This window comes from Dermacentor albipictus, chromosome 7, assembly GCF_038994185.2.
Source record: "Dermacentor albipictus isolate Rhodes 1998 colony chromosome 7, USDA_Dalb.pri_finalv2, whole genome shotgun sequence".
NCBI lineage: Eukaryota > Metazoa > Arthropoda > Arachnida > Ixodida > Ixodidae > Dermacentor > Dermacentor albipictus.
The window spans coordinates 111,400,799-111,413,905 of NC_091827.1; the positions used below are offsets into that span (position 1 = coordinate 111,400,799).

Consider the following 13,107-nt stretch of genomic DNA (forward strand, 5'->3'; position numbering starts at 1 on the left):
AAGCATCCAATCGCCTTCTGTGTGCCATCGTGATCGAGCCAGCTATCAGAAATGCACTCAAGACTAGCGTCTTATTGCACGATGGTGGAATTTGACACACTAACGCGGTCTTGCGAGTTATGAATCAATATAAATGACTCATTCCCCATCTGCCCTTGCAAATTGAACCAACGGTTCTATTCCTAGTCTTATGATAGGTTCATTGGAACTGAAAACGCAGTGAGCACATAGCACAGGATTGGTAAGGGTATTTTAGTTCATGCAAGAAGTGATGAAAGGAAGGCACCTCGAGGAACGGCTTGAAATATCACCATATGTGCAATAAATCAGTTTGCTTTATTCAACACGTATATTATCGTAAAAGTATTAAATAGCCTTCTGTCTGCCAACATGATAGAACCATATATTAGAAATGAAGTCAGGATATTTTGTAATAGCAGACCATGAACACGGAAACAAATGAAAACAATACCATCATTGACGATTTTACAATATTTACATTTCAAGGGCAGCAGTAGCGTTCTTAGCAGTTCGTTGTAATGCTAACATACTGCGGCAGAAAGATTGCTTACACGGAGAAACTGCGATTGTCGGACGTATGTTTCAAGGTGAAACAGTGGCGATTAGTGCAATCTCGGAACATTGCAGAATGTTAATCAGACCTTTCTTATAGATATGGACACATTTTTTGTGCTTTGGTCTCTTAAATACATGCGTAATTAAATCAAAGAATGATGGACGTCATGTGAAATTCAGTAGCTACTTCTCGAACTCGGCGTCCGTGCACCAATGCTTATAAACGTCTGCCTGACCTGTTCTTAGCGTTGCCGCTCTTAGTATCGTTGTCTCTGAATCCTAGTTACATTCACGAAACCATACTCGCACCACATTGTAATATTGTAACGTAGATTCAAGACTGAGTCTTAGAAATTACGCTTCTGTTTAATCGCGGGCCAGGGGAAGACCGTGCAGCTCACGCGCTTCATCGTCTTTAATGGTACCGACCTTTGCGCGCGCCGTCCCGTGGTGCGGGAGCCCTACATCATTGTGTCAATTGCCCCCACATGCGAAAAGCGACCGTCTCGGTCGCGTCAAAAAGTTCTTTCGGCGACAAGAAATGGAGCTCCTCAGGTGCATTTCGGCGTTCACGTACGCGCTTAGTAGGGTTTCATGCGCACTACATGAACAACTTGAACTGAGCAAAGGTCGGCGCCATGAAAGACGATGAAGCGTGTGAGCTGCAATATATCAAACACGTGCGTGCAACTTTTGTGGTATCGAACAAAATACTGAACAGGTCCTTTGCCTTTATTCTTGTAGCGACGTCCAGCCCCACCCTCTCCGGACAGCACTGAACCGACCAGAAAAAAAACTATTTTCAGGAGCCGGGATTTTTGTACCATAACCATGCGAATCACTGGAGCAGAATGCGATGAAGACGTTGTCGCAATAAATTAGGTCGACAGCCCTATCAGCTGTTTCTATGCCTGGTGTGCGCCTTCATGTGTGTGTGTTACTAGTGCTGTCTATCTCAATAGATAGATCAATGAACTCGATCGCATTATGCAGGAGAGCATTCATCGCCTCCCAAAAATGTTTGCGATGGTCAAACAGCCAGCCGTTTCTAAGTTGGGGAGAGTACTAAAAGAAAAGAAGCAAAGCTTGTTCAATCGTACAAAGAGGGAGGCTTTGTCATTCTCACGTCTGACGTCTACTGAAGAAAGCTGATTGCGCTATCAACGAAAACTTTCTCCCGACCAAGGCGAAGAAGAAATCACTGGAGCTTTCCGATAACACAGGCTCGTCAAAGCTAGCCTTCTCTGTAACAGCATTAAAAGTTATGTACCCCACCACCTTTTTTACTGTAAAAAGCCGCAAAGACTGCCTCCCGTTTTGAGTGATCGTGACCGAGAGAGGAGCTTGGCAGCGATGCGTCGGGTCCTTTCTTCAAAGAGGCCCTTCCCTGTTTAACGGCGACTACCATTCCTCGTGAAAGAGACAGTTGAGGTACCTAAATTACTGGAGGCCTCCTGTCCTCCTCCCGTACACGCGTTTTCCGTAGAAATCAAGGACCTCTATTATTCCCTGCAGCACGCTGCTCTTGCCGGGGTAGTGCCGGCTCGCATTGATGATTATGGGGCTGCTCATTTCTAGGACACTATTGGTACTCCAGTTGAAAGAATTAATTAATTAGTCTTGTATCTAGCATCCGCGGTTGTTAATCACAACGGAAAGTTCTTCATGCAAAAGGCCGGCACATGTATCGGGTCACGCATCGCCCCAGGGTTTGGTGACCTTCTGCTAGCCAAGTTTGACAGAGGCCTTCAAGACAGTGGGTTGCCCCATGTGGTCAAGATTTTTCGCTTCGTCAACGAATATCTCGCTGTCTTCCATGGCACTGCAAAAGATGCCACACAGAAAATGGAAGATCTGTTTTCTAGATTCTCCAAATGTTTTCTGAACTAGCTCTCAGCAGGGAAATCCCTGTTAATGACCACATCCGCTTACTCTGCGGACTTGCACTTCACATCAGAGCGTGCCTGTGGGGTGTACGCCCCTACGTCAAAAAAATAATGCCGCCTTCCATTTGACAACAACCACTCCGAGTTGGTTATTCGCGTTATTGCACCCACTGCTGTGAAAAGTGCACTCGCACGATCATGCCCTCATCGAGTGGCACAGAACCTTGCTTCGAAAGCCAAGCGATTTGGAGAAGCAAGTTTCCCTGATATTCATTTATTGGCTCTTGCCAAATATCTGCCACATCAACTCCGAAAAAACAGTTCTGCATCAACGAAGAAAAACGACAGGACAAAACCGCCGTCATCCCTTATGTGCACCCAGTATCACGTAGAATAAAGAAGGCTGTGGGACGCGCCGAAGGGTTTCGGGTTCGCCCTCCAATAAGCTGGGTAGTTTGTGCAAGCGCATGAATGTGAGTGCCGAACGACGCAAACACTGCAGCAAGAATCATGTCAGAGGCTACGTGGCATGCAAGCGCGGCGTCATTTAAAAAATACCTCTGTCTTGTGGACGTGTTTGCATCGGCCGGACAGGTTTATGTATAAATGACCAGCTCCGCGAACACTACTTAAAGCATAAATCCGGCAGCAATATGGCCTTGCACTGCATCACGCGTACACATGGGTGTTCCCTACTTTTAGACGAGTTTGTCATAATCTGAAGATATCGAAAAGGATTCGCCCGAGAAATTTTCGGAGCGTCGTGCATCGATCGGCTCGGCCCAAGTTGCGTCAGCGACTCTTCCTTGTCACTCTAGAAAAAAAGACCTCGATTATCTACCCCACTACGTGTTTGAGACCACCACATCCTCTCATCACTCCACTTTGCGGCCCCGCCTTTATTTCTTTCCACTGTCGTGACCGACTAAGCTATGGTGCATTGTGTTTAAAGCTGTTTCAGTGTGTCATTTTAATTTGTTCCCACACCCATCATAGTTATTAGCTTTTTATACTCGTAGCTTTATCCTTTGACGATTTTGGCCAACACCTTTTATTGGTTCATGTTTCCATAGTGTAATCGTAGAGTTCGGCAGACACGTGTAGGTATGGTCGTGTGCGGTGGGGCATCATCTCCGGCAGTTAACAATATAGTTGTTATTGGTTCTGATGCATGTGCAGTAACTTGAATGGTGAGCGTGTATATACGCCCGCGGGCGGGGGGAGCGTTGCAAATCAAACAAATTCGAAGTAGCACCTTGTCTTTTTTTCGCCGTCCATGGCTTTGTGCGCTTGACCTGCCTTAAGGAAAGTGATGCCGTACCAACTAGCTCGGATCCAGATTCTCTTCGACAATAACTTGGGTCACAGGGAATGCGCCATTATTTGTGCCAAACCGAATGTGAAAAACCGCTTTGACCTTAACTTGAGTAGCTAGCCATGTACCACTGGGTATATGCCGCTTTACAACGACAAAATGAGCCTTTCTATTTGACCGATGCTCGCTCAGGACTTTACCGCGGCGCTGCTAAGTAGTGCAGCGTGCGCGCAAGAAGTGCGAGAGGAGCCCAGCTGGGTGCACGTTTCGGCATTCGCAATAAGGCGTGTCTCTAAATTCATTCGATGTTATTCAATATAACGCCTACATCCACTATTAGGGGGTTGTGCAGGATTTTTTTACGGTTAACTGCAGTCGTCAGCTAAGAAATGGAGTGGATGCTTCTTTCCGTTCGTCCATTAGCAAGCATTCTCAACTATTTTTGATAATGCGTGACATATGCGCTAAGAAAGATAATTACGACCGTGAACCTATTTCAAGGACGTACATTCGAAAGTATATTTACAAGCACAGTAGACATGCTTCTTCCTCAGGGTTTAAGAATATCGATAACTAAACGCTTACGCAAAAATAAGAAAGGCTGTCTTCGTACTTTCTGTTCAGAACAATTTGCGGCATCTACCAATTCATAAACCTTTAACATGTAGAATAACGCCACACACAACAGAACGTCAACTATGGCCACTTTAACAGGGGATTAATTTGGCTAGGTTCCGGAAAAATTGCCTGCGTTTTTGGAGCAGAGTGGATCAACACTTTCTCCCCATACGTGGGCCGATCCAGAAGGTAGCCTAACACCGCGCCATCCGCGGCGGAGTAGAAGCAGGCTTTGAGCACTCGGCCAATTCGCAAAAATAAGTTTAATATCTCAGGTCGAAAGACCACCCGTATCAGATATTAGGCTCATAAAAACGGATATTACACTTTGACCCACGTAGGCAATTTATAAGTTCGCACCGCCCTCTCTTTGTCGGCATTCCAAGCGCTTGCGTATCTTCTTTCCCTTCCTTCCGCTCTCCTGTGGTGGCGGTTCCATAAGCGTGCTTTCTTCAAAGACCGCGAGGCGGAAACAAATGCGAACTGTCCATGTGACCTCCGTCCCGCACACTTGAAACTCGGAGTCGTGGTGAGGCGCGAGCCTGTTCTACGTGCCGAGATTCTTTAGGAAAAGGTGTCGTATGCATAGGTATGTAAACATCGCGAGGACTTATCATCTTCCGAAGCTCAACATCATGGAGGAGCCACTACTTTCTCCTCCCTTTCCATTTATGCACGTACGGCGTTTGAGCAACTGCAAGGAACAGTGCGCCATCAAGGGGCCAATACGCTTCGCTTGTCATACATCTTCATAGAATGTAATGGTACTGAATTTTTCGCTATAATTGTAGCATTGAGAAGTGGCTTTTCATCTCGTACCATGGAAGCATAGAGCATATTTGCGAATTCGGTCATTGAATGCAGCAATTTTAACAATATGTTATAGCAACTTCTACTTCAGCATGTCTAAACTCCTTGTAGGCACGACTCAATTTGAAGCTTGCCTGAGTACGTTCTTCACCGAAATATTTTTGCCTGCTGTGTATAATTTCATTCTGATGATAATTATTGTACTTTTTCTATAGGTGCATTGTTTTACTTGTTCCACTTCACAGATGAGCTTCTTGTTTTGCTTAAGTTTGTATGCTCTTTTACCTATACACTGGAAATTTGTCCGTGCCAGGAGTAATGCAGCTCCAAGATGATGGCGTGAGCCACTGCTCCCCGTCCTCCCTCTATGGCAATCATCACATAGATGAGGTAAACATGTTGACGACTAACTCAGCAAATCCCCCTCGATGTTCCTGACGGTGCGCAACAGGAAGCAAACTGCTTTAGCATTTTCGGTGTGATGCGATAGACATTTATAAAAAAAGTTGGTCTTTGGAATATGCAAGAGCAATAATGTCTTGAAATTACTTGTATTTATACTTGTATGTAATATGCACTGTATTATTGTAGGTATTGTGTTAACGGAACAGGTCGCATTGCCATTGAAAATAAAATGAACTGACTGAACTGATTTTCAATGAAGAAAACTAGTCATCGCCTAAACAGTTGGTATCACTTCACCCGGTATATTATGTATGGATTGTGCTTGCCTTTGTGTAAAGGAACTTCGGAACATAATAATAGCTTCCACATTAGCGTGTGAGAGGCATTGTTGTAGTGTCCGACCTTTTGTGAATATGCGGCCACTCTGACATAATACTTTTATCCCTTACTACACCGGTTGACATATGCAGCGTTACCCTTCAGGACGCTAATGGGGACTTCTTGGATGGTTCACACAAAGCGACCACATCACTAGCACCCGCCTACATGACGACTTAGCCCAGTTCCGACTGTTGACAGGTGAACAAAGAACATTCCTTCGAGTTGACAGCGACCACCACATATTGTGGAAGCGGAAATGACCGTCAAGGCCAGGCTTATGAGCTCGTCGCAACCTGGCCGTCATGTAGAGGCCACTGATATATATGCAAGGGGTCGACGTGGAGGATTTCCGTACTAACAGCTATGGCTCGAGGTTCCCTGTTTGCCGCGTGGTTGCGACGTATGCGGGGGCGACACCCCAACATAGCAGACGGAGAACGGCGTAATGTTTCTACGTCATGGGTGTGATTTCGAAAACAGTTACACATTTATCATTTGCCTAGACACGTCCCTCCAATTTTCATGCCTACTTATTTAGAAAAAACGACTGTTTAAAAGAGGGCATCTCTGGTGCAGTGTAGTGTGCTGACATGCAGTGTGCTCCGACATGGAGTGTGCTCCCATATGCACGAAGCGGCGTGCCTTGTAAAGTGTAATTATGCAAAATTAGCGTATTTCTCGTTGGCTTCAAACTCCCGACCTGACCTCTTCTTTAGCGAACTACTCCGGGCGATAGATAGGGACGAGGGCGTGCGTCCGCGTGGCCAACTTAGTGCGACGCCACGATATAGCGTAAACCAGCCACTGCATTTTAGGTACTCAGGCGCCCAAGCCAAGCAACCTTCTGTACAGTGCCTTAGTACGAACCACGAACGCCAGAGCCAGATCGCATCCACCCCAAATTATATATATATATATATATATATATATATATATATATATATATATATATATATATATATATATATATATATATATATATATTATATATATATATATATATATAGCCCACCCATGTCTGTCTCAGAGAAAGTAAATTGCTAAGTGGCAAACTAGTAGAACCTATTGTTCTTTGTTTTTTTATCTGGTATGCACACAATTATACATGGAGCGTCATTATGGCCGCAGAATTTACCATTGAGACTCAGGCGTGAGAACTACAAGAGCACATGCCGTGCTTTGTCGGGCGAAGCTGTACATCCTCAATCCGCTTTACTTGAACAATGATTGCGTTTATTTCTGAACGTGGCACATACGTACAAAAGGAAAGGGTCACACAAATAAGAAATAGATTTTTATACGTACACAACAAGATAAGTGAAAATGCAAAAAAATATTCACAGGCGAGACAGCTTTGAGGTGCCTCTGCTTCTGGCAAGGTCTCGAGTCATTGATTCCTATCAAGATGTGGTGAATGCTGGAAATTGTCTTTCTCTTCCCTTCTTCGGGAATGATGTTCACGTTCGCTTGATTTGTTGGACTGCAGTTATACGTGCCGCTTTGTGCGTTATTTTTTAAATGCAATTTTGTAAGAAATTTTGCGCCTTAAGTCACACGTGACCTATGCGCGCTTAGCTGTCGAAACGTCGCAATCATCTCATTCTGAGCTGGCCTCTTCTTTCGTATACAAGCCGCCTTTTGATCTCTATTTATTGTTATCAATGCTGACTTGCACCATTTTTAGCGTCTGTGCTTTCTTTATTTATCGTAGGCACATATAGATCTAGAAATATTGGCAGTTTGCTTGCATTCAACGGTGTTTTACTATATAGTGACGTTTCTTTGTGGCCATGGAATTTCTGCATTAAAAAATTACAGGGTATCTTAACACCCCTCTTCAGCGGTGAACGGCGAAAGCCTACTGTTCCTCCTCTTATCACTCGCCTCTTTCTCTTTGTCTATCCTCTTCTTTTTTTAGTCAATACTGCTCACTACTAAGCATGTTTAGTCAATGGTACTCAATTGTGGTCATTACAAGTCGTCGTTAGACATTGGTCATTTCGTAGTCCTTACAAGTGATCACAAGTCACTTCAGTCACTATTAGTCATTACTGCTCACTGCTAAGCGATTTCAGTCATTTGTAATCAATTATGGTCATTACAAGCCGTCGTTACACATGTTGGTCATATCCTAGTCATCAGTAGTCATTACAAGTATTTTCAGTCAATATTAGTCATTACTGGTCCTTATTAAGTATTTTAATCATTTCTAATTAACTGCACTCATTACAATTTGTCGTTAGATATATTGGTCATTTCGTAGTCACTAGTAGTCATTACAAGTTATTTCAATCATTATTAGTCATTACTGGTTATTACTAAGCAAATTTTAATTTCCAATCAGTTGTAGTCGTTACAAGTTGCCGTTAGACATAATGATGATTTCATAGTTATTACTTGTAATTACAAGTAATTTCAGTCATTATTAGTCATTACTGCTCACTAGCAAAGATCTATGGTCATTTGAAATCAATTTTGGTCATTACGAGCCGTCGTTAGACATATTGACCATTTAGTATTCATTAATAGTCATTACAAGTCATTAGTAGTCATACTAGACATTAGTAGTCATTTGTAATCAATTGTGATCATTACAAAAGGCCGTTAGACATATTGGCAATTTCGGAGTCATTATCACTCTTTACTAGTCAATGTTACCCTCTATCAATCTATTATAACGTTATCATACAATGACTGTCACTATCAATCATTTTTCATTGTTTAATCTGTCTTTAATCTGTCTTCATATAGCGTGACGACGCTTGGGCGGACACTCCGGTGGTCAGGTCAGCTGACACAAACTTCACCATGAGCCTAGAAAGGCTTCCGCCTTAAAATTGAACCGAAATTCGCGTTTCAAGAGATGTTGATATATTTTCCTTGAGGTGGCTGTTGAATATATCCCAGTAATTACAACGCCATTTGCAAGGCGCTGTGCAGCCATTTCATTATCTGAGCTTCTGACAAAGACACCAATTTTATTATCTAATTCATGAAAGCAAGCTACTTGCACAACTTACCAAAGTGCTACACAATTTTTTTTAACAAGTACTACTTGCATACACATCCTAAGCAAGTTTTATGAATTACAGTTAATCATGGCTGACATTTTTCTGTGGCCAGTAATAAACACTAATGCCAAGCCCGTGAAGTCTGGTGAAGGGTAGGGATAAAAAGCGCTCTTAGACGCCAAGAACAACAGGAAAAAAATGTGTGCCCGCATTTTGCCTTCAATTATACATGCAACCTTGATTCGGGGGATGGTGTTTGTCACGTACGCCGTTGTGAACGCTAATAGGCACTGCACGTTCAAGTGGGTTTCGCGCTGTCAGCAGTACTGTTCTCGGTCAAAAGGCGTGGCTTTGGGCAACGTGCACTTTTCTGTGCCATTCGGTATCAGAATCAGCTTATTTTTGGCAGTAGTCACGTATTAGATACAAAAGTTGTATACACAAAAGGAGGTACCATAATTAGAAGCTGAATTGCGGCCTCGTGCATATGATGCGCATAATTATTTAAACATAACAACATTGAGGACACATTAGGCTTGCAACTGTAAAATTCTACGAAACAGTATAACACAAATATTCCTAAATCAACAGCGTGTAGGAAGCCCGCAAGCCTCACTAGCAGGCTTTTAAATCTGTAAGCATTTCTGTACTACCTAACAAGAAAACCCGTGCTCGTTATCCCGCCGACCAGTCACTACGTCCGTCCGTCCATCACGTAAGACGATCGCTTTCAATATAGACCTTCAGCAGTTAATGAATTGACCTTTATACTGCCTCTAGCTTCAGCATGAACTAAGTCTGCTTGCGTCATCAATTCACATCGCGCCGCCGTCCGCAGCAGTTTGTGTTGCCGCAGCTTTGTCGCTTATACTGACCGGATCAAGTTTCATAACATTGATAATGACACCGGGCTGCGTGGAGATGAGCAAGTGCCACAATGCTTACCCATAATTTCTTAACACCCAGAGGAGTTTTGGGGTAAATTAGCTTGGAAACAACATCAGCTCACTTTTCGACCCAGCAACAAGTTTTTTGTAATAATCGATTTGACATTCCAGCAAAACTTTTTGTTGGGCTAGTTGGTGCATTACTGAAGTACTATAGCGCCAAACAGACGACACAGGAAGAAGAGACACGGACGAGCGCTTACTGACAACTGATGCTTTAATGACGGAAACACACAATATATATATACACAAATTTGGCGGCGCAACTCGCGCATTGTCAAAACATCACATGGTAAATGGGCAAAAGGCGATAGAACGATTGTGAATGTGACGTTCGTGAAGATTACACGTGGTGTACAGGGCCAAATGACTTTTGATGATGTTTTGACAATGCGCGAGTTGCGCCGCCAAATTTGTGTATATATATATTGTGTGTTTCCGTCATTAAAGCATCAGTTGTCAGTAAGCGCTCGTCCGTGTCTCTTCTTCCTGTGTCGTCTGTTTGGCGCTATAGTACTTCAGTAATGCACCAACTAGCCCAACAAAAAGTTTTGCTGGAATATCTTTCTTGTACAGTGGGCCCTTCAATATGTGTTTCCTCCCCTACGTCAAATTTGGCAGCCCTCGTCACCCACATCACTTGGTCTTCATGCCGCGCCAGACACATCTCGTTTTGCCTCAAGAAGGGACTGATTCCTGGTGAAATTTCCGCCCTCTTCGGTGCCATTCAGCCTTCCTACGGGCACGCAAAGCGGGTGTGTAGGATTGTACGTTCGGAATTGTGGAGGCAAGTGCGGCTCTTTTTTGATTTTTTGCGCATGACATGTCACATCAATTATCCTGAGTGGGTTGCCGAGAAGAAATTCCTGGAACACAGGAAGCTTGCGGCTCAAACGGTGGAATTCTGGTGGCGACATATGCTAAACAACACACCCAAGCCGCCAGACAAGAAGAAGGCCAGTGGTGCCGTAAAAATCTTGGGACAAGTACAAGTCACGGAGGATGTAAAAAACGTGCTGGTGAAGGGACCGAAGTTCAGCCTCGAACCTGAAACTGCAGCGCACGAGCTACTTTCTTTGAATAGGCGTGTTGCCGAGAAGGCGTCACCTGAAGACCAGGAAAGGTGCCTACTGGAAGGAGTGGACGCGCTGTCAAGAACAGTTACGAAGACATCTTCGAGCAACCGATCTGGGATTAACAAAGTTGTCACATTCTTCAAGGACAATGGCCTGCTGCTTTTACAAGCTGACAAGGAAGGAGGCTTCGTTGTGGTCCCGCAAGGAAATTACAAGGAGAAGGCCTACCGAGCTGTGGAAAAGAATTTCGCCACGTCAAGCCTCAAGCCGGCTAGGGTGAAATCTCAAGCTGTGTCCCTCTGCAAGGAACTGGAACTAGGAAAAATAGCAAATGCCATAAGTAAGTGCAAAAATAAGACTTTGGGCATGTTTTTTACCGCTAAGACCCACAAAGAAGAAGTTCCGTTCCGGTGTATCGTGAGCGAAAGGGAATCTTGGCAACGTCATGTTAGCCAGTTTCTGTTAAAGCATTTGAGTTCACTTAACATGGAAGATCCTTTCGAAACAAGGAACTCCTATGATGTGGTAGGATTTTTACAGTCTTGCGGTACCGTAGGTGGTTTTTTCTCGGTCGATGTTAAAGATCTTTTCTATTCTATCCCACACAAGGAACTGTTTTCAGCTGTCCAGGCATGTATTGAAAAGAAAGGGACCATTTCGTTTCAGAATTCTGTGGGCATGTCAGTTGATAATTTCATTAGGCTTCTGAAGTTTTATCTCAGTTCCACGCTTGTTCAGTTTGATGATAGGGTTTATGTTCAAAAGAAGGGCATCTGTATAGGGTCCTGCGTAGCCCCTATCTTAAGCAACATTTTTCTTTCGGCCATTGATAGCGTTTTGGACAGCATGCTTGACAAGCAGAAGGTTTTGAAAGTATTTAGATATGTAGATGACTTCCTAATTGTATTAAACAGACAGGATCCACCAGGCCACCAAGAAACTGTGAAAGAGATGCTAGATGTGTTTATGAAATATAGCCATGGGTTAGAATACACCTTTGAACTACCAAAGAACAATAAGTTACAGTTTTTAGACCTCGAGCTCAGCCTGGGAGCTGAAGTGCACTGGAAGTACCAACCCCGAGCGCAAAAAGAGCTCTTGTCTTATGAGTCAGCCCACTCTAAGACCGTAAAAAGAGCGATAGCCAAAGGGGCATTGGAATCGGCTATCAGGAAGTCATGTAAGCATGCCATACGGAGCAGCTTCCATCAGCAGATTGAAAGGCTAAAGGAGGCGGGGTTCCCACAGACAGTTATAAGTTCTGTAGTAGAGAGTCTGCTCCAGAAGATAAAAGGGAAAGCAAGAAAAAACACGCAAGAACAAACCAGGAGATTAAGACCTGTAGTTGTACCGTATTCCCACCGCGTAGCCCACAACCTGAAAAAGGTCGCGAGTAAATTCAAAGTCCCGGTTGTTTTCTCAGCCCCTTCAAAACTTGCTACATTGTGCGCCCGCGTTAACAACCAGAAAACAGAACGCGTGACCTGCGGAACCCAGCATACCAATCCACTTGTCAGTTGCAAGGAAGGGGTAGTGTATCAAATTCCGCTCTCATGCAAAAAAGTTTACATAGGACAAACGGGGCGGTGTCTAAATGAAAGGCTGAAAGAACACGAAAGGCTACAGGAGAAAGGAGCAGGTTCCAATATGGCCATCCACTGCAAAGAGTGCGGGTGCAAGCCTCGCCTAAGAGAGACTGTCATTCTGGACAGAAGTCGAGACAGCGTGGCCCGCGAGCTGAAGGAAGCCTTCCACATTAAAAGGAAGGGCATTGAATGCGTAAGCGAACCATCGAAAATTCTCTATAAAAGTGAGATGTCATTTTTAGAAGCCCATAGTTAAATCTGAGCAGGTTGCTGCGCCGCCCGCGCCTGGTGAACATTCCTAATCTTTTAGTTTTTAAGGGGTACTCCCTCACGGCGGTGTTTGTGTATCACGTTACCATTATCATTTATAGTCATTTGGCCCTGTACACCACGTGTAATCTTCACGAACGTCACATTCACAATCGTTCTATCGCCTTTTGCCCATTTACCATGTGATGTTTTGACAATGCGCGAGTTGCGCCGCCAAATTTGTGTA

The 13,107-nt window shown here is 44.0% G+C and overlaps 1 protein-coding gene and 1 non-coding gene across 3 annotated transcripts in view; both read right to left on the bottom strand.

Moving 5' to 3' along the window:
• Nucleotides 1-13,107, bottom strand: part of LOC135896884 (medium-chain acyl-CoA ligase ACSF2, mitochondrial-like) — a 539,079-nt gene that overhangs the window by 18,357 nt on the left and 507,615 nt on the right. The gene's annotated exons all lie outside the window — the stretch shown is intronic.
• On the bottom strand, nucleotides 4,563-4,745 carry LOC135896886 (U2 spliceosomal RNA). The gene has a single exon (XR_010562841.1). It is a non-coding gene; the product is annotated as a U2 spliceosomal RNA (small nuclear RNA).